The sequence below is a fragment of the Cryptomeria japonica genome, unplaced genomic scaffold, assembly GCF_030272615.1.
Source record: "Cryptomeria japonica unplaced genomic scaffold, Sugi_1.0 HiC_scaffold_359, whole genome shotgun sequence".
Classification (NCBI taxonomy): Eukaryota; Viridiplantae; Streptophyta; class Pinopsida; order Cupressales; family Cupressaceae; genus Cryptomeria; species Cryptomeria japonica.
The window spans coordinates 127,501-150,000 of NW_026729181.1; the positions used below are offsets into that span (position 1 = coordinate 127,501).

The 22,500-nt window shown below is 60.8% G+C and overlaps 2 non-coding genes across 2 annotated transcripts; both read right to left on the reverse strand.

The window, feature by feature from the left end:
* Positions 1-2,530: 2,530 nt before the first annotated feature.
* On the reverse strand, positions 2,531-2,649 carry LOC131870954 (5S ribosomal RNA). Its single transcript, XR_009369255.1, has one exon. It is a non-coding gene; the product is annotated as a 5S ribosomal RNA (ribosomal RNA).
* A 7,817-nt stretch (positions 2,650-10,466) lies between these two features.
* LOC131870955 (5S ribosomal RNA) lies at positions 10,467-10,585 on the reverse strand. The gene has a single exon (XR_009369256.1). It is a non-coding gene; the product is annotated as a 5S ribosomal RNA (ribosomal RNA).
* Between the last annotated feature and the right edge of the window lie 11,915 nt (positions 10,586-22,500).

A 22,500-nucleotide genomic window follows, 5' to 3' on the forward strand; every position in this document is an offset into this window, starting at 1 on the left:
TTGCCCAGGGTGCGCTCCGAAGCGGGGTTACTGGAGCGCCCCCTCTTTTTTTGTCAGAGCGTTTGGTGGGGTTTCTCGCATTGGCTCTTCCCAGGCCCGGTTGTTGGGTGCGCTCCCACCCTGGCGCGCGCGAAGTTGGAAGTTGGGTTAATTGCCCGGGCGCGCACCTTCGCCAGGGTGGGCACCTTGGTGCGCACACCTTGGCTGGGCTGCGCACCAGGGCGGGCTCAAGATGGCACCAGCATTCCCTTTTTCTCACTATCTTTCAAAACGGAAATTTTAAAATCTCGTTTTTTTTTTGCCTTTTATGGAAATTAGTGAAGGCATCGCATCAAAGGTGCGCACCTCGCTGCCCACCTTGGTGTGCTCCGAGGTGCCCACCACGGTGCGCAACGCCGGTGCGAACCCGGGAGCGCCCCGATGTGTGCTCCAAGGTGCGGCGTGCACGAAGTCGGACCCCGGTTTGCCCCGGGTGCGCACCTCGCGTGCACCTTGGTGCGCACACCTTGGCTGGGTTGCGCGGCCTGGTGGGCACCATGGTGCGCACCAAGGAGCGCTCCGAAGTGTGCTCCAAGGTGCGGCGTGCACGAAGTCGGAGCCCGGTTTGCCCCGGGTACGCACCTCGCGTGCACCTTCGCCGGGGTGGGCACCTCGGCTGGGTTGCGCGCCCTGGTGCGCACCAAGGAGCGCTCCGAAGTGTGCTCCAAGGTGCGGCGTGCACGAAGTCGGAGCCCGGTTTGCCCCGGGTGCGCACCTTCGCCGCGGTGCGCACCATGGCGTGCACGAAGTCGGAGCCCGGTTTGCCCCGGGTGCGCACCTCGCGTGCACCTTCGGCGGGGTTGCGCGCCCTGGTGGGCACCATGGTGCGCACCAAGGAGCGCTCCGAAGTGTGCTCCAAGGTGCGGCGTGCACGAAGTCGGAGCCCGGTTTGCCCCGGGTGCGCACCTCGCGTGCACCTTCGGCGGGGTTGCGCGCCCTGGTGGGCACCATGGTGCGCACCAAGGAGCGCTCCGAAGTGTGCTCCAAGGTGCGGCGTGCACGAAGTCGGAGCCCGGTTTGCCCCGGGTGCGCACCTCGCGTGCACCTTCGCCGCGGTGGGCACCATGGCGTGCACGAAGTCGGAGCCCGGTTTGCCCCGGGTGCGCACCTCGCGTGCACCTTCGCCGGGGTGGGCACCTCGGCTGGGTTGCGCGCCCTGGTGCGCACCAAGGAGCGCTCCGAAGTGTGCTCCAAGGTGCGGCGTGCACGAAGTCGGAGCCCGGTTTGCCCCGGGTGCGCACCTCGCGTGCACCTTCGCCAGGGTGGGCACCTCGGTGCGCACACCTTCTCAATGTTTTCTTGCCTTTTCTGGAAATTGGTGAAGGCAGCGCATCAAAGGTGCGCACCTCGGTGTGCTCCGAGGTGCGAACCCGAGAGCGCTCCGAGGTGCCCACGAAGTCGAAAGTCGGGTTAATTGCATTGTTTTCCCCGGGTGCGCAACATCGGCGCGCACCAAGGAGGGCTCCGAAGTGTGCTCCAAGGTGCGCACGATGGCGTGCACCTCTGGTGCGCACGATTCGGAGCTCGGTTTGACCGGGGTGCGCACACCTTGGCTGGGTTGCGCACCTTTTGTGCGCTCCAAGGTGCGCACGAAGTCGGAGCTCGGTTTGCCCCGGGTGCGCACCTTCGCCAGGGTGCGCACCTTGATGCGCACGCCTTGGCTGGGCTGCGCACCTTGGTGGGCGCCATGGTGCGCACCTTTCGTGCGCTCCAAGGTGCGCACGAAGTCGGAGCTCGGTTTGCCCCGGGTGCGCACCTTGGTGGGCGCCATGGTGCACTCCGAGGTGCCCAAGATTGGTGCGCACCAAGGAGCGCTCCGAAGTGCGCTCCAAGGTGCGCGCGAAGTCGAAAGTTGGGTTAATTGTCCGGTTTGCCTCGGGTGCGCACCTTGCGTGCACCTTCGCCAGGGTGGGCGCCTTGGTGCGCACACCTTGGCTGGGCTGCGCACACCTTGGCACCCGCGTTTCCTTCATTTTAAATTTTTTTTTTTTACAATCTCTCAAGTGGGAAATTCTATAATCTCAACTTTTTTTGCCTTTTCAGGAAACTTTTGAATGGAGCGCATCATTGGTGCGCTCCGAAGTGTGCTCCAAAGCTCTCTCCAGCTGCGTGCACCTGCCCCGGCCGCGCACCCGGCCCCGCCCAGCTTCGCTCACCTGTCCCGGGCGTCTGGTGCGGAACCTTAGAGTAAGAAACATCACCGTGCACCTTGGCCAACGTGCGCGACTCGACCGAGCGCGCACTGGCCGAGGTGCACACCGATTTCACCTGGGTGCGCGCGCAGCACCTCGGGCGCACCGGGGTGCGCGCACAACGCCCGGGTTGCACCGTGGCCTGTGTGCTCGGGGCGCCTCGGGTGCGCGCTCGGTGTCGCCCCCGCGCGCGCGGTAGTGCGGGCAGCGCACCCCGGCCCGGCCCGGCCCCGACGAGAACGCAAACGGGCAAAAGGTTTATTCAAATAGCATTGCGACGCCCGGCGAAAAACTAAAAAAGGGTGCAACACCGGGACTTCCCGGGAGGTCACCCATCCCAGTACTACTCCGGCCCAAGCGCGCTTAACTGCGGAGTTCTGATGGGATCCGGTGCACTAACGCTGGTATGATCGCACCCGTTATGAGCTTGTCGCAGTGTGTACTTAGCAAACCGCGACCCACGTGCGAATCCACCCCGGCCACCCACCCCCGTCGAGGTGCACACCCTCCCTCGCGAAGTGCGCCCCGTTCGCCAAGTGTGAGCCCTGCCCGGGTGCGCGCACCTTGCTAGGGCGTCGGGTGTGCACCCGGCCCGGCCTACGTGCGTGCACCTGGAGGGGGCGTCGTGTGCGTGCAGTGTCCCGTCTGCAACGCGGTGCCCACACACCACCTCGGGCGCAACGACCTGCGCTCACATGTGGGCCGAGTGCACCTTGGTGCATGTTCGGGGCGCCTCGGGTGCACGCTCGATCTTGCCCCGGTGCACCAAGGCGCTCGGTTTGCCCCGGGTGCGCACTTGGTGCAAGGTGGGCACCCAAAATAGGGATCAAGCACCAAAACACAAGTTTCGGGATGCAAAATGGGACCCAAGGACCACAAATGCGTTCCAAGACCCATGATGGGTCCACGAGAACAAAAATGTGTTCCGAGACTTAATAAACAAATATTGGGTTTTAGGAGAAGAAACATGCTCTGATGCCCAAAACGAGAATCGACCCCGAAAAGGCCACAGGCCAAAAGTGGGATGCGAGACAAAAAAAAATGGGACCCGAGGACCAAAATTGGGTTCCCAGGTCGAAGACAGGGCAACCGGACAAGAAACGACCTCTAAGGCTCGAAATGAGTCCCGACGACTAAAACTTGACAAGAAGCACCCATCAGGCACCCAACTCGACACCCATGGGATGCCGACCCACCCGGGCTTCCACCTAGCACACCTTGGCACCCACCCACCCTCGCACCCAACCTCGCACCCAACTTAGCACCTTTGAACCCACATTGGCACTCACCCTGACCCTGGCACCTTGGAACCCACATTGGCACTCACCTTGACCCTGGCACCCACCTTTGCACTCACCTTGGGACCCACCCTGGCTCCCACCTCGGCACCCACCCAGACACCCACCTTGGTTCCTTGGCACCCACCTTGGATCCTTGGCACCCACCCCGACACCCACCTTGGCACGCAACTTGGCTACTTGCCACCCACCTTGGCTCCTTGACGCCCACCCCGACAACCACCCCGTGACCTACCCTGGCTAGGGTTGGTGCACACCCACCCTGGTGCCCACCTTGGCACCCACCCTATGACCCACCTTGGCACGCACCTTAGTACCCACCCCGTTACCCACCCTAGGACCCACCCCGTGACCCACCTTGGCCAGGGTGGGTGCCTTGGTGCGCACAACTTGCCTGGGCTGCACACCAGGGCGGGCTCAAGATGGCACCCGCGTTCCGTTTTTTTCACTATCTTTCAAAACGGAAATTTTAAAATCTCATTTTTTTCTTTTTTTTGCCTTTTCTGGAAATTAGTGAAGGCAGCGCATCAAAGGTGCGCAATGCTGGTGCGAACCCGGGAGCGCTCCGATGTGTGCTCCAAGGTGCGGCGTGCACGAAGTCCGAGCCCGGTTTGCCCCGGGTGCGCACCTCGCGTGCACCTTCGCCGGGGTGAGCACCTTGGCTGGGTTGCGCGCCCTGGTGCGTACCAAGGAGCGCTCTGAAGTGTGCTCCAAGGTGCGGCGTGCACGAAGTCGGAGCCCGGTTTGCCCCGGGTGTGCACCTCGGGTGCGCACCTCGCGTGCACCTTCGCTGCGGTGGGCACCTTGGCTGGGTTGCGCGCCTTGGTGGGCACCATGCAGTGCACGAAGTCGGAGCCCGGTTTGCCCCGGGCGCGCACCTCCGCCAGGGTGGGCACCTTGGTGCGCACAACTTGCCTGGGCTGCGCATCAGGAAGGGCTCAAGATGGCACCCGCGTTCCGTTTTTTTCACTATCTTTCAGAACGGAAATTTTAAAATATCGTTTTTTTTTGCCTTTTCTGGAAATTAGTGAAGGCAGCGCATCAAAGGTGCGCAACGCTGGTGCGAACCTGGGAGCGCTCCGATGTGTGCTCCAAGGTGCGGCGTGCACGAAGTCGGAGCCCGGTTTGCCTCGGGTGCGCCCTGGTGGGCACCATGGTGCGCACCAAGGAGCGCTCCGAAGTGTGCTCCAAGGTGCGGCCTGCACGAAGTCGGAGCCCGGTTTGCCCCGGGTGTGCACCTCGGGTGGGCACCTTGGTGCGCATGCCTTGCCTGGGCTGCGCACCAGGGCGGGCTCAAGATGGCACCCGCGTTCCTTTTTTTTCACTATCTTTCAAAACGGAAATTTTAAAATCTCATTTTTTTTTGCCTTTTTCTGGAAATTAGTGAAGGCAGCGCATCAAAGGTGCGCACCTCGCTGCCCACCACGGTGCGCAACGCCGGTGGGCACCCGGGAGTGCTTCGAAGTGTGCTCCAAGGTGCTGCGTGCACGTTGTCGGAGCCCGGTTTGCCCCGGGTGCGCACCTCGCGTGCACCTTCGTCGGGGTGGGCACCTTGGCTTGGTTTGCCCCGGCTGCGCTCCGAAGCGGGGTTATTGGAGCGCCGCCTCTTTTTTTGTCGGAGCGTTTGGTGGGGTTTCTCGCATTGGCTCTTCCGAGGCCCGGTTGCCACCCTGGCGCGCACGAAGTCGGAAGTAGGGTTAATTGCCCGGGTGCGCACCTTTGCCAGGGTGGCACCTTACCTGGGCTGCGCACCAGGGCGGGCTCAAGATGGCACGCGCGTTCCGTTTTTTTCACTATCTTTCAAAACGGAAATTTTAAAATCTCCTTTTTTTTTTGCCTTTTCTGGAAATTAGTGAAGGCAGCGCATCAAAGGTGCGCACCTCGCTGCCCACCTTGGTGTGCTCTGAGGTGCGCACCCGGGAGCGCTACGAAGTGTGCTCCAAGGTGCGGCGTGCACGTTGTCGGAGCCCGGTTTGCCCCGGGTGCGCACCTCGCCTGCACCTTGGCCGGGGTGGGCACCTTGGCTGGGTTTGCCCAGGGTGCGCTCCGAAGCGGGGTTACTGGAGCGCCCCCTCTTTTTTTGTCAGAGAGTTTGGTGGGGTTTCTCGCATTGGCTCTTCCCAGGCCCGGTTGTTGGGTGCGCTCCCACCCTGGCGCGCGCGAAGTTGGAAGTTGGGTTAATTGCCCGGGCGCGCACCTTCGCCAGGGTGGGCACCTTGGTGCGCAAACCTTGGCTGGGCTGCGCACCAGGGCGGGCTCAAGATGGCACCAGCATTCCCTTTTTCTCACTATCTTTCAAAACGGAAATTTTAAAATCTCGTTTTTTTTTTGCCTTTTATGGAAATTAGTGAAGGCATCGCATCAAAGGTGCGCACCTCGCTGCCCACCTTGGTGTGCTCCGAGGTGCCCACCACGGTGCGCAACGCCGGTGCGAACCCGGGAGCGCCCCGATGTGTGCTCCAAGGTGCGGCGTGCACGAAGTCGGACCCCGGTTTGCCCCGGGTGCGCACCTCGCGTGCACCTTGGTGCGCACACCTTGGCTGGGTTGCGCGGCCTGGTGGGCACCATGGTGCGCACCAAGGAGCGCTCCGAAGTGTGCTCCAAGGTGCGGCGTGCACGAAGTCGGAGCCCGGTTTGCCCCGGGTGCGCACCTTCGCCGCGGTGGGCACCATGGCGTGCACGAAGTCGGAGCCCGGTTTGCCCCGGGTGCGCACCTCGCGTGCACCTTCGCCGGGGTGGGCACCTCGGCTGGGTTGCGCGCCCTGGTGCGCACCAAGGAGCGCTCTGAAGTGTGCTCCAAGGTGCGGCGTGCACGAAGTCGGAGCCCGGTTTGCCCCGGGTGTGCACCTCGCGTGCGCACCTCGCGTGCACCTTCGCTGCGGTGGGCACCTTGGCTGGGTTGCGCGCCTTGGTGGGCACCATGCAGTGCACGAAGTCGGAGCCCGGATTGCCCCGGGCGCGCACCTCCGCCAGGGTGGGCACCTTGGTGCGCACAACTTGCCTGGGGTGCGCACCAGGAAGGGCTCAAGATGGCACCCGCGTTCCGTTTTTTTCACTATCTTTCAGAACGGAAATTTTAAAATCTCGTTTTTTTTTGCCTTTTCTGGAAATTAGTGAAGGCAGCGCATCAAAGGTGCGCAACGCTGGTGCGAACCTGGGAGCGCTCCGATGTGTGCTCCAAGGTGCGGCGTGCACGAAGTCGGACCCCGGTTTGCCCCGGGTGCGCACCTCGCGTGCACCTTGGTGCGCACACCTTGGCTGGGTTGCGCGCCCTGGTGGGCACCATGGTGCGCACCAAGGAGCGCTCCGAAGTGTGCTCCAAGGTGCGGCGTGCACGAAGTCGGAGCCCGGTTTGCCCCGGGTGCGCACCTCGCGTGCACCTTCGCCGCGGTGGGCACCATGGCGTGCACGAAGTCGGAGCCCGGTTTGCCCCGGGTGCGCACCTCGCGTGCACCTTCGCCGGGGTGGGCACCTTGGTGTGCAGACCTTGGCTGGGTTGCGCGCCCTGGTGGGCACCATGGTGCGCACCAAGGAGCGCTCCGAAGTGTGCTCCAAGGTGCGGCCTGCACGAAGTCGGAGCCCGGTTTGCCCCGGGTGTGCACCTCGGGTGGGCACCTTGGTGCGCATGCCTTGCCTGGGCTGCGCACCAGGGCGGGCTCAAGATGGCACCCGCGTTCCTTTTTTTTCACTATCTTTCAAAATGGAAATTTTAAAATCTCATTTTTTTTTGCCTTTTTCTGGAAATTAGTGAAGGCAGCGCATCAAAGGTGCGCACCTCGCTGCCCACCACGGTGCGCAACGCCGGTGGGCACCCGGGAGTGCTTCGAAGTGTGCTCCAAGGTGCTGCGTGCACGTTGTCGGAGCCCGGTTTGCCCCGGGTGCGCACCTCGCGTGCACCTTCGTCGGGGTGGGCACCTTGGCTGGGTTTGCCCCGGCTGCGCTCCGAAGCGGGGTTATTGGAGCGCCGCCTCTTTTTTTGTCGGAGCGTTTGGTGGGGTTTCTCGCATTGGCTCTTCCGAGGCCCGGTTGCCACCCTGGCGCGCACGAAGTCGGAAGTAGGGTTAATTGCCCGGGTGCGCACCTTTGCCAGGGTGGGCACCTTACCTGGGCTGCGCACCAGGGCGGGCTCAAGATGGCACGCGCGTTCCGTTTTTTTCACTATCTTTCAAAACGGAAATTTTAAAATCTCCTTTTTTTTTTGCCTTTTCTGGAAATTAGTGAAGGCAGCGCATCAAAGGTGCGCACCTCGCTGCCCACCTTGGTGTGCTCTGAGGTGCGCACCCGGGAGCGCTACGAAGTGTGCTCCAAGGTGCGGCGTGCACGTTGTCGGAGCCCGGTTTGCCCCGGGTGCGCACCTCGCCTGCACCTTGGCCGGGGTGGGCACCTTGGCTGGGTTTGCCCAGGGTGCGCTCCGAAGCGGGGTTACTGGAGCGCCCCCTCTTTTTTTGTCAGAGCGTTTGGTGGGGTTTCTCGCATTGGCTCTTCCCAGGCCCGGTTGTTGGGTGCGCTCCCACCCTGGCGCGCGCGAAGTTGGAAGTTGGGTTAATTGCCCGGGCGCGCACCTTCGCCAGGGTGGGCACCTTGGTGCGCACACCTTGGCTGGGCTGCGCACCAGGGCGGGCTCAAGATGGCACCAGCATTCCCTTTTTCTCACTATCTTTCAAAACGGAAATTTTAAAATCTCGTTTTTTTTTTGCCTTTTATGGAAATTAGTGAAGGCATCGCATCAAAGGTGCGCACCTCGCTGCCCACCTTGGTGTGCTCCGAGGTGCCCACCACGGTGCGCAACGCCGGTGCGAACCCGGGAGCGCCCCGATGTGTGCTCCAAGGTGCGGCGTGCACGAAGTCGGACCCCGGTTTGCCCCGGGTGCGCACCTCGCGTGCACCTTGGTGCGCACACCTTGGCTGGGTTGCGCGGCCTGGTGGGCACCATGGTGCGCACCAAGGAGCGCTCCGAAGTGTGCTCCAAGGTGCGGCGTGCACGAAGTCGGAGCCCGGTTTGCCCCGGGTACGCACCTCGCGTGCACCTTCGCCGGGGTGGGCACCTCGGCTGGGTTGCGCGCCCTGGTGCGCACCAAGGAGCGCTCCGAAGTGTGCTCCAAGGTGCGGCGTGCACGAAGTCGGAGCCCGGTTTGCCCCGGGTGCGCACCTTCGCCGCGGTGCGCACCATGGCGTGCACGAAGTCGGAGCCCGGTTTGCCCCGGGTGCGCACCTCGCGTGCACCTTCGGCGGGGTTGCGCGCCCTGGTGGGCACCATGGTGCGCACCAAGGAGCGCTCCGAAGTGTGCTCCAAGGTGCGGCGTGCACGAAGTCGGAGCCCGGTTTGCCCCGGGTGCGCACCTCGCGTGCACCTTCGGCGGGGTTGCGCGCCCTGGTGGGCACCATGGTGCGCACCAAGGAGCGCTCCGAAGTGTGCTCCAAGGTGCGGCGTGCACGAAGTCGGAGCCCGGTTTGCCCCGGGTGCGCACCTCGCGTGCACCTTCGCCGCGGTGGGCACCATGGCGTGCACGAAGTCGGAGCCCGGTTTGCCCCGGGTGCGCACCTCGCGTGCACCTTCGCCGGGGTGGGCACCTCGGCTGGGTTGCGCGCCCTGGTGCGCACCAAGGAGCGCTCCGAAGTGTGCTCCAAGGTGCGGCGTGCACGAAGTCGGAGCCCGGTTTGCCCCGGGTGCGCACCTCGCGTGCACCTTCGCCAGGGTGGGCACCTCGGTGCGCACACCTTCTCAATGTTTTCTTGCCTTTTCTGGAAATTGGTGAAGGCAGCGCATCAAAGGTGCGCACCTCGGTGTGCTCCGAGGTGCGAACCCGAGAGCGCTCCGAGGTGCCCACGAAGTCGAAAGTCGGGTTAATTGCATTGTTTTCCCCGGGTGCGCTCCGAGGTGCGCAACATCGGCGCGCACCAAGGAGGGCTCCGAAGTGTGCTCCAAGGTGCGCACGATGGCGTGCACCTCTGGTGCGCACGATTCGGAGCTCGGTTTGACCGGGGTGCGCACACCTTGGCTGGGTTGCGCACCTTTTGTGCGCTCCAAGGTGCGCACGAAGTCGGAGCTCGGTTTGCCCCGGGTGCGCACCTTCGCCAGGGTGCGCACCTTGATGCGCACGCCTTGGCTGGGCTGCGCACCTTGGTGGGCGCCATGGTGCGCACCTTTCGTGCGCTCCAAGGTGCGCACGAAGTCGGAGCTCGGTTTGCCCCGGGTGCGCACCTTGGTGGGCGCCATGGTGCACTCCGAGGTGCCCAAGATTGGTGCGCACCAAGGAGCGCTTCGAAGTGCGCTCCAAGGTGCGCGCGAAGTCGAAAGTTGGGTTAATTGTCCGGTTTGCCTCGGGTGCGCACCTTGCGTGCACCTTCGCCAGGGTGGGCGCCTTGGTGCGCACACCTTGGCTGGGCTGCGCACACCTTGGCACCCGCGTTTCCTTCATTTTAAATTTTTTTTTTTTACAATCTCTCAAGTGGGAAATTCTATAATCTCAACTTTTTTTGCCTTTTCAGGAAACTTTTGAATGGAGCGCATCATTGGTGCGCTCCGAAGTGTGCTCCAAAGCTCTCTCCAGCTGCGTGCACCTGCCCCGGCCGCGCACCCGGCCCCGCCCAGCTTCGCTCACCTGTCCCGGGCGTCTGGTGCGGAACCTTAGAGTAAGAAACATCACCGTGCACCTTGGCCAACGTGCGCGACTCGACCGAGCGCGCACTGGCCGAGGTGCACACCGATTTCACCTGGGTGCGCGCGCAGCACCTCGGGCGCACCGGGGTGCGCGCACAACGCCCGGGTTGCACCGTGGCCTGTGTGCTCGGGGTGCCTCGGGTGCGCGCTCGGTGTCGCCCCCGCGCGCGCGGTAGTGCGGGCAGCGCACCCCGGCCCGGCCCGGCCCCGACGAGAACGCAAACGGGCAAAAGGTTTATTCAAATAGCATTGCGACGCCCGGCGAAAAACTAAAAAAGGGTGCAACACCGGGACTTCCCGGGAGGTCACCCATCCCAGTACTACTCCGGCCCAAGCGCGCTTAACTGCGGAGTTCTGATGGGATCCGGTGCACTAATGCTGGTATGATCGCACCCGTTATGAGCTTGTCGCAGTGTGTACTTAGCAAACCGCGACCCACGTGCGAATCCACCCCGGCCACCCACCCCCGTCGAGGTGCACACCCTCCCTCGCGAAGTGCGCCCCGTTCGCCAAGTGTGAGCCCTGCCCGGGTGCGCGCACCTTGCTAGGGCGTCGGGTGTGCACCCGGCCCGGCCTACGTGCGTGCACCTGGAGGGGGCGTCGTGTGCGTGCAGTGTCCCGTCTGCAACGCGGTGCCCACACACCACCTCGGGCGCAACGACCTGCGCTCACATGTGGGCCGAGTGCACCTTGGTGCATGTTCGGGGCGCCTCGGGTGCACGCTCGATCTTGCCCCGGTGCACCAAGGCGCTCGGTTTGCCCCGGGTGCGCACTTGGTGCAAGGTGGGCACCCAAAATAGGGATCAAGCACCAAAACACAAGTTTCGGGATGCAAAATGGGACCCAAGGACCACAAATGCGTTCCAAGACCCATGATGGGTCCACGAGAACAAAAATGTGTTCCGAGACTTAATAAACAAATATTGGGTTTTAGGAGAAGAAACATGCTCTGATGCCCAAAACGAGAATCGACCCCGAAAAGGCCACAGGCCAAAAGTGGGATGCGAGACAAAAAAAAATGGGACCCGAGGACCAAAATTGGGTTCCCAGGTCGAAGACAGGGCAACCGGACAAGAAACGACCTCTAAGGCTCGAAATGAGTCCCGACGACTAAAACTTGACAAGAAGCACCCATCAGGCACCCAACTCGACACCCATGGGATGCCGACCCACCCGGGCTTCCACCTAGCACACCTTGGCACCCACCCACCCTCGCACCCAACCTCGCACCCAACTTAGCACCTTTGAACCCACATTGGCACTCACCCTGACCCTGGCACCTTGGAACCCACATTGGCACTCACCTTGACCCTGGCACCCACCTTTGCACTCACCTTGGGACCCACCCTGGCTCCCACCTCGGCACCCACCCAGACACCCACCTTGGTTCCTTGGCACCCACCTTGGATCCTTGGCACCCACCCCGACACCCACCTTGGCACGCAACTTGGCTACTTGCCACCCACCTTGGCTCCTTGACGCCCACCCCGACAACCACCCCGTGACCTACCCTGGCTAGGGTTGGTGCACACCCACCCTGGTGCCCACCTTGGCACCCACCCTATGACCCACCTTGGCACGCACCTTAGTACCCACCCCGTTACCCACCCTAGGACCCACCCCGTGACCCACCTTGGCCAGGGTGGGTGCACCCACCCTGGTGCCCACCTTGGCACCCACCCATCCTAGCACCCAGCCTGTGACCGGGCTTGGAACCCAACCTTGCACCCGCACCCGTCTTGGCCAGTGTGGGTGCGCACCCATCCTGGCACCCACGTTGTGACACACCCTTTAACCCACGCACCCTAGCACCCACGTTGGCACCCACCTTGGAACCCAACCTAGCAACTTGGCACCCACCCCGTGACCCACCTTGGCATCCACCATAGCAGTCGCCGACTTGGCACCCACCTCGGCACCCACCTTGACACTTGTGGACCCACCTTGCCACTCACCCTAGCATCGACCCATCCTAGCACCCACCCTGGCACCTTTGCACCCTAGCACTCACCCATCCTAGCACCTAACCTGTGACCCACCTTGACACTCACCCTCGCACCCACCTTGGAACCCAACCTAGCACCCACCCACCCTGACACCAACCCTAGCACCTACCCACCCTTGCACCCACCCTGTGACCCATCTTGGCACCCACCCATCCTACCACTCAACCTATCACCCACCTTCTCACCCACCTTGGCATCCACCTTAGCACCCACCCACACTGGCACCTTGGCACCCACCTCGGGCAAGGTGGGTGCACACCCACCCTGGCACCCAATTTAGAACCCACCGAGCATGTTACCCACCTTGGCACCCACATTGCAGCCCACCCTAGTACCCACCCTATGACCCACATTGGCATCCACACCCTAGCACCCAGGCACCTCGACACCCGCCTTGACACCCACCCTAGCACTGAACCTGTGACCCACCTTGGAACTCACCCTAGAACCCACCCACCCTGTGAACCACCTTGGCATCCACCTTAGCACCCACCCACCTTGGCACCCACTCTAGCACTCACCCATCCTAACACCCAACTTGTTACCCACCTTGGCACCCGCCCTCGCGTCCACCTTGAAACCCACCCTAGCACCCACCCACGCAGGAGCCCACCTTGGCACCCAACCTAACACCCACGCATCCTGGCACCCAACTTGTGACCCACCTTGGAACCCACCCTAGTACCCACCTTTGAACCCACTATATCACCAACCCACCTTGGCACCCACCCTATGACCCTCTTTGGAATCCACCCTAGCACGCACCCACCCTGGCACCCACCATGGAGCGCACCCTAGCACCCACCCACCTCGGCACGCACCTCAACACCCACCTTGGTGTGCGCACTGCGCCAACCTCTCAAAGACCCTATGTGGTGCGCTCCAAAGTGTACACCTTTGGTGCGCTCCAAGGTGCGCACCTTTGGTGCACACCGAGGTGCACACCAAAGTGTGCACCGAGGTGAGCACCAAAGTGCACTCCAGGGTGCACACCAAGGCGTGCACCTTTGGTGCGGTCAATGCAAACGAATTCGGAAGTTGGGGTCGATGTCCTAATCGCTGCTGCAGACTACACGTATGAGAATCGGACAAATAGCTTTATATAGGGGAGGTGTTGCGTTTGATGGGTCGACTCCCCTGGTTGTGTGCACTGCACCAACTTCAAAGACCCTGTCTTGTTTAAGAAGTCAAAAGTTGGGGTGGATGTCCTAATCATTGCTGCAGTCTACGCATGTATGAGAATCAGACAAATAGCTTATATAGGGGAGGTGTTGCATTCGGTGGGTTGACTCCCCTGGTTGTGCGCACTGCGCCAACCTCAAAGACCCCGCATAGCAGAAGAAGTCGGAAGTCGGATTTTGGTGAGCACCAAGGCGTGCACCTTTGGTGCGGTCAACGCAGACGAATTCAGAAGTTGGGGTGGATGTCCTAATCGTTGTTGCAGGCTACACATGTATGAGAATCAGACAAATAGCTTATATAGGGGAGGTGTTGGGTTTGATGGGTCAACTCCCTTGGTTGTGCGCATTACGCCAACCTCAAAGACCTTGTTTTCGTTAAGAAGTCAAAAGTTGGGGTCAATGTCCTAATGGCTCCTGCAGGCTACACATGTATGAGAATCGGACAAATAGCTTATATAGGGGAGGTGTTGGGTTTGATGGGTCGACTCCCCTGGTTGTGCGCATTACGTCAACCTCAAAGACCTTGTTTTCGTTAAGAAGTCAAAAGTTGGGGTCGATGTCCTAATTGCTCCTGTAGACTACACATGTATGAGAATCAGACAAATAGCTTATATAGGGGAGGTGTTGGGTTTGATGGGTTGACTCCCCTAGTTGTTCGCATTACACCAACCTCAAAGACCTTGTTTTCGTTTAGAAGCCGAAAGTTGGGGTCGATGTCCTAATTGCTCCTGCAGGCTACGCATGTATGAGAATCAGACAAATAGCTTATATAGGGGAGGTGTTGGGTTTGATGGGTCGACTCCCCTGGTTGTGCGCATTGCGCCAACCTCAAAGACCCTGCATTGCGGATGAAGTCGAAAGTCAGAGTTTGGTGTGCTACAAGGTGTGGTCGAAGGTGCTCACCTAGGTGTGCACCTTTGGAGCACAGGAAAAGTGCCCTCCAAAAGTGCGCACCTTTGGAGTGCACAAAAGTGCCCTCCAAAAGTGCGCACCTTTGGAGCGCAGAAAAGTGCCCTCCAAAAAGTGCCCTCCAAAAGTGCGCACCTTTGGAGCGCAGAAAAGTGCCCTCCAAAAAGTGCCCTCCAAAAGTGCGCACCTTTGGAGCGCAGAAAAGTGCCCTCCAAAAAGTGCCCTCCAAAAGTGCGCACCTTTGGAGCGCAGAAAAGTGCCCTCCAAAAGTGCGCACCTTTGGAGCGCAGAAAAGTGCCCTCCAAAAAGTGCCCTCCAAAAGTGCGCACCTTTGGAGCGCAGAAAAGTGCCCTCCAAAAAGTGCCCTCCAAAAGTGCGCACCTTTGGAGCGCAGAAAAGTGCCCTCCAAAAAGTGCCCTCCAAAAGTGCGCACCTTTGGAGCGCAGAAAAGTGCCCTCCAAAAAGTGCCCTCCAAAAGTGCGCACCTTTGGAGCGCAGAAAAGTGCCCTCCAAAAAGTGCGCACCTTTGGAGCGCACAAAAGTGCCCTCCAAAAGTGCGCACTTTTGGTGCGCACCAAGGCGCTGGTTCGGTCGTTGCAGGCGAGTTCGGAAGTTGGGGTCGATGTCCTGAGCGGAGGTGCAAACTACACAGGTGTCGGAATCGGACAAATAGCTTATATAGGGGAGGTGTATGCTTCGATGGGTCGACTCCCCAGGTTGAGCGCACCGCGCCAACCTCAAAGACCCTACGGTATGGATGAAGTCGGAAGTTGGGTCCGATGACCAATTCGATTAGTAGGTATGCTCATGAGGTCGGAATTTGGGTCCGATGACCTGCCATGTGCAGGAAGGCGAATGTTGACACTGTGCGTTGCAAGGTGCACACCAAGGCGCTGGTGCGGTCTTTTTAGTCGAGTTCGGAAGTTGGGGTCGATGTCCTGATCGGAGGTGCAAGCTACACAGGTGTGGGAATCGGACAAATAGCTTATATAGGGGAGGTGTATGCTTCGTTGGGTCGACTCCCCGGGTTGAGCGCACCGCGCCAACCTCAAAGACCCTACGGTATGGATGAAGTCGGAAGTTGGGTCCGATGACCGATTCGATATGTAGGCATACTCGCGAGGTCGGAATTTGGGTCCGATGACCTGCCACGTGCAGGAAGGCGAATGTTGGCACTGTGCGTTGCAAGGTGCGCACCAAGGCGCTGGTTCGGTCGTTGGAGGCGAGTTCGGAAGTTGGGGTCGATGTCTTGATCGGAGGTGCAAACTACACAGGTGTGGGAATCGGACAAATAGCTTATATAGGGGAGGTGTATGCTTCGTTGGGTCGACTCCCCGGGTTGAGCGCACCGCGCCAACCTCAAAGACCCTACGGTATGGATGAAGTCGGAAGTTGGGTCCGATGACCGATTCGATATGTAGGCATACTCGCGAGGTCGGAATTTGGGTCCGATGACCTGCCATGTGCAGGAAGGCGAATGTTGGGACTGTGCGTCGCAAGGTGCGCACCAAGGCGCTGGTGCCGTCGTTGCAGTCGAGTTCGGAAGTTGGGGTCGATGTCCTGGTCAGAGGTGCAAACTACACAGGTGTGGGAATCGGACAAATAGCTTATATAGGGGAGGTGTATGCTTCGATGGGTCGACTCCCTGGGTTGAGCGCACCGCGCCAACCTCAAAGACCCTACAGTATGGATGAAGTCGGAAGTTGGGTCCGATGACCGATTCGATACGTAGGCATATTGGCGAGGTCTGAATTTGTGTCCGATGACCTGCCATGCGCAGGAAGGCGGAATTTGGGTCCGATGACCGAGTTGATGGCGTGCCATGCGCAGAAAGGCGGAATTTGGGTCCGATGACCGAGTTGATGTTGATGGCCCGCCATGCACAGGAAGGCGGAATTTGGGTCCGATGACCGATTTGAAGGCGTGCCATACGCAAAAAGGCGGAGTTTGGGTCCGATGACCGAGTTGATATTGATGGCCCGCCATGCGCAGGAAGGCGGAATTTGGGTCCGATGACCTGACATACGCATGGAGTCCGACTCGGGGGCCGATGTTCGATTCGATGACTTGCATTGTGGGTAAAGTCGGAAGTTGTGGTCTTTGACCCGATTCGATGACCAGACTTCGGCTGCTTGAGAATCGGACAAATAACTTATATAGGGGAGGTAGTGTTCTCGAGCATCCTCCCCCCGTGCCCGTTTATGTCGATTGATGCTGGTGCTCGACTGGTTGGAGCGCTCGGATGCAAAAATCTTGCACCAGGATTTATCGATTGTGATGGACACGGCAAGTCTCCTGATTGCTATGCAGGAGCTCATCGTGAATCTCTATGCGGCCTTGGTATGGACTCGACCTGCGGAATGGTTCGGCAATGGTAGTCGCTCCAACACGTCCTTGCAATGGCCACAGAGGTGATTCGACTAGAGCTCCAGTCTAGCTTTTGGGTTGCTTGGCGGACTGGTATAGCCGCGATCGAGTTCCGGCCATGAACGTTTTAGATAGCTCTTGGGCTTTCTGGGACGGAAGTCGGAAGTTTGGGCTGTTGTCCGATTTGATGACCATTCTTCGGATGTGTGAGAATCGGACAAATAACTTATATAGGGGACTGTGTTGTCTCACGCAGCCCCCTCCGTGCCCCTCTATCTCGACCGATGTTGGTGCTTGAAAGGGTTGGGATCGCTCGGATTTATAAACGTGCACCACCATTTGTCGAGTGTGAGGGACGCGGCAGGTCTCCTAAATGCTATGCGGGCGCTCTCTGAGAATCTCTATCCGGCCTCGACACAGACTAGTCTTGCTGAATGGTTTGGCACTGGTAGTCGATCCAACACGTCGTTGTTGTGGCCGCCTAGGCGATTCGATTCGAGCCCCCGTCTAGCTTTTGGGTTGCTTGGCGGATTTTGCCCTATCCGCAAGTGAGCTCGGTCCCTAAACGTTCGAGAAACCCGATTGCTATGCGCCGACTCTCTTTCTTGCGAGCCTCCATCTAGCTTTTGGGTCTCTACGGAACGGAAGTCGGAATCTGGGACCGTTGTTTGATTCGACGAGGCAGACTACGGTTGTGCGAGAATCGGACAAATAACTTATATAGGGGAGGTGTTGACTGGAGCATTCTCCCCCGTGCCCCTCTAACTCGACCAATGCTGGCGCTCGAACGGTGGTAGCGCTCGGATTTTCATTGAGCGCCAGCATTGGTCGATTTAGAGGGGCATGCGAGATTCCCGAATGCTATGCGAGGGCTCTAACGGAAATGTCTATTGGTTTCGGTATGGATGCAATTGCGAGTGGTTCGGCAAAGGTAGTCGTTCCGATGCGTCCATGTCGTGGCCAAATCGATAATTCGATTTGAGCCCTCGTATAGCATTTGGGTCTCTCGATGTGATTCCGCATTCCAGTCCCTTTGGGCACTGCTTGAGCCGCATCCCAGGGGGTTCCCTTCCCAATAATCTGCCTCGCAACCCGATTGCTATGCGGTGAGGCTCCTCGGCCGCCTCGGAACTATCTGTGTATCAGACGCATCGCGGGATAAGGGGTTGGCAACGGTAGTCGCCCCAAGCGCGTCCGATGCTTGGACCATTCCGAGGCGGCCCTGAAGCCTCTTCCGTCTAGCCGTTGGGTCCTTCTCGCCGCATCCCTCGCCTCGCACCCCGATTGCTATGCGGTGAGGCTCCTCGGCCGCCTCGGAACTATCTGTGTATCGGACGCGTCGCGGGATAAGGGGTTGTCACTGGTAGTCGCCCCAAGCGCGTCCGATGCTTGGACCATTCCGAGGCGGCCCTGAAGCCTCTTCCGTCTAGCCGTTGGGTCCTTCTCGCCGCATCCCTCGCCTCGCACCCCGATTGCTATGCGGTGAGGCTCCTCGGCCGCCTCGGAACTATCTGTGTATCGGACGCGTCGCGGGATAAGGGGTTGTCATTGGTAGTCGCCCCAAGCGCGTCCGATGCTTGGACCATTCCGAGGCGGCCCTGAAGCCTCTTCCGTCTAGCCGTTGGGTCCTTCTCGCCGCATCCCTCGCCTCGCACCCCGATTGCTATGCGGTGAGGCTCCTCGGCCGCCTCGGAACTATCTGTGTATCGGACGCGTCGCGGGATAAGGGGTTGTCACTGGTAGTCGCCCCAAGCGCGTCCGATGCTTGGACCATTCCGAGGCGGCCCTGAAGCCTCTTCCGTCTAGCCGTTGGGTCCTTCTCGCCGCATCCCTCGCCTCGCACCCCGATTGCTATGCGGTGAGGCTCCTCGGCCGCCTCGGAACTATCTGTGTATCGGACGCGTCGCGGGATAAGGGGTTGTCACTGGTAGTCGCCCCAAGCGCGTTCGATGCTTGGACCATTCCGAGGCGGCCCTGAAGCCTCTTCCGTCTAGCCGTTGGGTCCTTCTCGCCGCATCCCTCGCCTCGCACCCCGATTGCTATGCGGTGAGGCTCCTCGGCCGCCTTGGAACTATCTGTGTATCGGACGCGTCGCGGGATAAGGGGTTGTCACTGGTAGTCGCCCCAAGCGCGTCCGATGCTTAGACCATTCCGAGGCGGACCCGAAGCCTCTTCCGTCTAGCCGTTGGGTCCTTCTCGCCGCATCCTTCGCCTCGCACCCCGATTGCTATGCGGTGAGGCTCCTCGGCCGCCTCGGAACTATCTGTGTATCGGACGCGTCGCGGGATAAGGGGTTGTCACTGGTAGTCGCCCCAAGCGCGTCCGATGCTTGGACCATTCCGAGGCGGACCCGAAGCCTCTTCCGTCTAGCCGTTGGGTCCTTCTCGCCGCATCCCTCGCCTCGCACCCCGATTGCTATGCGGTGAGGCTCCTCGGCCGCCTTGGAACTATCTGTGTATTGGACGCGTCGCGGGATAAGGGGTTGTCACTGGTAGTCGCCCCAAGCGCGTCCGATGCTTGGACCATTCCGAGGCGGACCCGAAGCCTCTTCCGTCTAGCCGTTGGGTCCTTCTCGCCGCATCCCTCGCCTCGCACCCCGATTGCTATGCGGTGAGGCTCCTCGGCCGCCTTGGAACTATCTGTGTATCGGACGCGTCGCGGGATAAGGGGTTGTCACTGGTAGTCGCCCCAAGCGCGTCCGATGCTTGGACCATTCCGAGGCGGACCCGAAGCCTCTTCCGTCTAGCCGTTGGGTCCTTCTCGCCGCATCCCTCGCCTCGCACCCCGATTGCTATGCGGTGAGGCTCCTCGGCCGCCTTGGAACTATCTGTGTATCGGACGCGTCGCGGGATAAGGGGTTGTCACTGGTAGTCGCCCCAAGCGCGTCCGATGCTTGGACCATTCCGAGGCGGCCCCGAAGCCTCTTCCGTGTAGCCGTTGGGTCCTTCTCGCCGCATCCCTCGCCTCGCACCCCGATTGCTATGCGGTGAGGCTCCTCGGCCGCCTTGGAACTATCTGTGTATCGGACGCGTCGCGGGATAAGGGGTTGTCACTGGTAGTCGCCCCAAGCGCGTCCGATGCTTGGACCATTCCGAGGCGGCCCCGAAGCCTCTTCCGTGTAGCCGTTGGGTCCTTCTCGCCGCATCCCTCGCCTCGCACCCCGATTGCTATGCGGTGAGGCTCCTCGGCCGCCTTGGAACTATCTGTGTATCGGACGCGTCGCGGGATAAGGGGTTGTCACTGGTAGTCGCCCCAAGCGCGTCCGATGCTTGGACCATTCCGAGGCGGACCTGAAGCCTCTTCCCTCTAGCCGTTGGGGCTTTCTCGCCGCATCCCTCGCCTCGCACCCTGATTGCTATGCTGTGAGGCTCCTCGGCCGCCTTGGAACTATCTGTGTATCGGACGCATCGCGGGATAAGGGGTTGGCAGTGGTAGTCGCCCCAAGCGCATCCGATGCTTGGACCATTCCGAGGCGGCCCTGCAGCCTCTTCCGTCTAGCCGTTGGGGCCATCTCGCCGCATCCCCCACCTCGCACCACGATTGCTATGCGGTGAGGCTCCTTGGCCGCCTCGGAACTATCTGTGTATCGGACGCATCGCGGGATAAGGGGTTGTCACTGGTAGTCGCCCCAAGCGCGTCCGATGCTTGGACTATTCCGAGGCGGCCCTGCAGCCTCTTCCGTCTAGCCGTTGGGGCCATCTCGCTGCATCCCCCACCTCCTCGGCCGCCTCGGAACTATCTGTGTATCGGACGCATCGCGGGATAAGGGGTTGGCAGTGGTAGTCGCCCCAAGCGCGTCCGATGCTTGGACTATTCCGAGGCAGCCCTGCAGCCTCTTCCGTCTAGCCTTTGGGGCCATCTCGCCGCATCCCTCGCCTCGCACCCCGATTGCTATGCGGTGAGGCTCCTCGGCCGCCTGGGAACTATCTTCGTATCGGACGCATCGCGGGATAAGGGGTTGTCACTGGTAGTCGCCCCAAGCGCGTCCGATGCTTGGACTATTCCGAGGCGGCCCTGTGGCCTCTTCCGTCTAGCCGTTGGGGCCATCTCGCCGCATCCCCCACCTCGCACCCCGATTGCTATGCGGTGAGGCTCTTCGGCCGCCTTGGAACTATCTTCGTATCGGACGCATTGCGGGATAAGGGGTTGTCACTGGTAGTGGCCCCAAGCGCGTCCGATGCTTGGACTATTCCGAGGCGGCCCTGCAGCCTCTTCCGTCTAGCCGTTGGGGCCATCTCGCCGCATCCCCCACCTCGCACCCCGATTGCTATGCGGTGAGGCTCCTCGGCCGCCTTGGAACTATCTTCGTATCGGACGCATCGCGGGATAAGGGGTTGTCACTGGTAGTCGCCCCAAGCGCGTCCGATGCTTGGACTATTCCGACGCGGCCCTGTGGCCTCTTCCGTCTAGCCGTTGGGGCCATCTCGCCGCATCCCCCACCTCGCACCCCGATTGCTATGCGGTGAGGCTCCTCGGCCGCCTTGGAACCATCTTCGTATCGGACGCATCGCGGGATAGGGGGCTGTCACTGGTAGTCGCCCCAAGCGTGTCCGATGCTTGGACCATTCCTAGGCGGCCCTGAAGCCTCTTCCGTCTAGCCGTTGGGGCCTTCCCGCCCCATCCCTCGCCTCGCACCCCCGATTGCTATGCGGTGAGGCTCCTCGGCCGCCTTGGAACCATCTGTGTATCGGACGCATCGCGGGATAAGGGGTTGGCACTGGCAGTCGCCCCAAGCGCGTCCGATGCTTGGACCATTCCGAGGTGGCCCTGAAGCCTCTTCCGTCTAGCCGTTGGGGCCTTCCCGCCCCATCCCTCGCCTCGCACCCCGATTGATATGCGGTGAGGCTCCTCGGCCGCCTTGGAACTATCTGTGTATCGGACGCATCGCGGGATAAGGGGTTGGCACTGGCAGTCGCCCCAATCGCATCCGATGCTTGGACCATTCCGAGGCGGCCCTGCAGCCTCTTCCGTTTAGCCGTCGGGGCCTTCCCGCCGCATCCCTCGCCTCGCATCCCGATTCCTATGCGGTGAGTCTTCTCGGCCGCCGCGGAACTATACCTGTTATTGCTACTGCATCCTTCGGCTGGTAACCTCCTCTGCCGCCTTGGAACGTTCTCTTTGTCGGACGCGTCGCGGGATAAGGGGTTGGCACTGGTAGTCGCCCCAAGCGCGCCCGATGCATAGACCGCTCCGAGTCGACCTTGCTTTCAGCCTCTCACATGCATAGACCTCTCTGAGTCGACCCTGCAGCCTCTCACGTTTAGCCTTTGGAATCTCGCCTCACAACATGATTGCTATCCTTGATGCATCCCTTGCCTCGAGCCCTGATTGCTTTCTTGGCTGCATCCCTCCTCTCCTCACAGCCCGGTTGTCATCACTGCTTCATCCGTCGCTTCATGCATTCTGGCTGCTGGGCCCTTCCCACCGCACACCTCGATTGCTATCTCTTCTGCATCACACACCCCGATTGCTATCTCTGCTACATCCCTCGGCTCTCACTTCTGCATCCTTCGCCTCACACCTCGATTGCTATCAATGCTGCATCCGTAACCTCACACCCCGATTGCTATGCGGGGAGGCTCCTTGGCCGCCTTGGAAATTTCTGTGTGTCGGACGCACCGCGGGATAAGGGGTTGGCACTGGTAGTCGCCCCAAGTGCGCCCGATTCTTAGACCGCTTCGAGGTGACCTCGTAGCCTCTTTCGTCCAGGCTTCCTGCCTTCAACGCCCTTTTTACACCTCGATTGCTATGCGCGGGCTCGTTGGCGTCTATCACCTCTCTGCGAAGAGTGGCACGATGATTGTTGGGGTAAATCGTAGCAGTCCGATCTCTGGCCTTGGGCCATTG